We start from the raw sequence: 2,234 nt of genomic DNA on the forward strand, positions 1-2,234 counted from the left end.
TCACTATCTCCATCGCAGGTAACAGAGTACTGACCGACATCTACTACAAACCCACTGACTCCCATGGCTCTCTGGACTGCACTACTTCCCACCCTGCTTCCTGTAAGTACTCGATCGCCTTCTCCCAATTCCTCCGTCTATGCCGCAACTGCACCCAGGATGAGGTGTTCCAAACCAGGGCATCGGAGATGTTCTCATTCTTTATGGAATGGGGGTTCCCCTCTTCGACTAGAGATGAGGCTCTCACCAGGGTCTCCTCTATATCCCGTAGCTCCTCTCTCACTCCCCATTCCTCCACACTTAACAAGGACAGAGTCCCCCTTGTCCTCACCTTCCACCCTACCAGACGTCACATACAACAGATAATCCTCCGACATTTTTGCCACCTCCAACGGGATCCCACCACTTGCCACATCTTCCCATCTCCTCCCCTTTCGGCTTTCCGCAGAGACCGCTCCCTCCGTAACACCCTGGTCAATTCGTCCCTTCTCACGCAAACCGCCTCCTCCCGTGGTACTTTCCCTTGCAACCGCAGGAAATGCTACACTTGTCGCTCTACCTCCCCCCTCGACTCCATCCAAGGATGCAAGCAGTCTTTCCAGGTGAGGCAGAGGTTCATCTGCATCTCCTCCAACCTCACCTATTGAATCCACTGCTCCAGGTGTCAACTGCTCTACATCGGTGAGACCGAGTGCAGGTTTGGCGATCGCTTCGCCCAACACCTCTGTTCAGTTCGCATTAACCAACCTGATCTCCCGGTGGCTCAGCACTTCAACTCCCCCTCCCTTTCCGAATCTGACCTTTCTGTCCTGGGCCTCCTCCATGGCCAGAGTGAGTCCCACCGCAAATTGGAGGAGCATCACCTCATATTTCATTTGGGTAGTTTATACCCCAGCAGTATGAACATTGAATTCTCCAATTTCAGGTAGTCCTTGCTTTCTTCCTCCCTCCCCTCCCCTTCCCAGCCCTCCCACTTCCTACTGTCTCCGTCTCTTCCTTTCTTCTTCCCGCCCACCTCCCCCACCCCCTCATCAGTCTGAAGAAGGGTCTCCACCCGAAACGACACCTATTCCTTCGCTCTATAGATGCTGCCTCACCCGCTAAGTTTCTCCAGCATTTTTGTCCACCTAAGAATAAGCGGGAGGCCATTTAGGACTGAGACAAGGAAACACTTCTTCACCCAGAGAGTTGCGAATCTGTGGAATTCTCTGCCACAGAAAGCAGTGGAGGCCAATTGACAATTTCAAGAGAGTTAGATTTAACTCTTGGGGGTAAGGGAATCAAGGAATATGGGGAAACAGCCAGAACGGGGTACAGATTTTGGATGATCAACCATGATCATATTGAATGGTGGTGCTGGCTCGAAGGGCTGAATGGAGCACCTATTTTCTATGTTTCCATGCAAGGTACTAACCACAAATTATATTCCTGTTTTATTTCCATTGCTGGCATCTTTGTTAGCAAGTTACGTTCTGGATTATCTTTTCTTCTTGAATGGTACAACCGGAAAGGGAGACTGCTAGGCAACTTATAGACATAAAAAGTTGGAGTAACTCTGTGAGTCAGACAGCATCTCTGGATAAAGGAATAGGTGACGTTTTGGGTCGAGACCATTTTCTCCAGAAATGCTCCCTGACCCGCTGCGTTACTCCAGCTTTTTGTGCTTTAACAGCTTTGTTGTAAACAAGCATCTACAGATCCTTGGTGGGCACAAAATGCTGGAGTAACTCAGCAGGGCAGGCAGTATCTCTGGAGAGAAGCAATGGGTGAGACCCTTCTTAAGACTTACACAAGCAAGTTATAAACATAGGAGGGTTAGATTGTTTATTAAAATTGTTGAAGGATGTGAGACACAATTTGCAGCCACATCTTTAGTCAGAGCGTGGTGAATCTGTGGTATTTTGTTGCTACAGAAGGCTGTGGACGCCGTCAGTGGATATTTTTGTCAAAGATAGATAGAATCTTGATTAGTACGGGTGTGAGGGGTTATGGGCAGAGGGCAGGAGAATGTGGTTAGGAGGTAGAGACTGATCAGCCGTGATTGAATGGTGGAGTAGACTTGATGGGCCGAATGGCCTAATTCTACTCCTATTACTTATGACTTTATGACAATCATGTAATGTGAAGATTAGAAACTTACCTGGTTTTGTTTGTGATGCAAGTTTATTGGTCAGACGTATTGTCACTTGGCATTAACCAGGAGAGCACAAATGAATCAACACAGAGAGACATTA

The sequence above is a fragment of the Amblyraja radiata genome, chromosome 18 (assembly GCF_010909765.2).
Source record: "Amblyraja radiata isolate CabotCenter1 chromosome 18, sAmbRad1.1.pri, whole genome shotgun sequence".
NCBI classification, from domain to species: Eukaryota; Metazoa; Chordata; class Chondrichthyes; order Rajiformes; family Rajidae; genus Amblyraja; species Amblyraja radiata.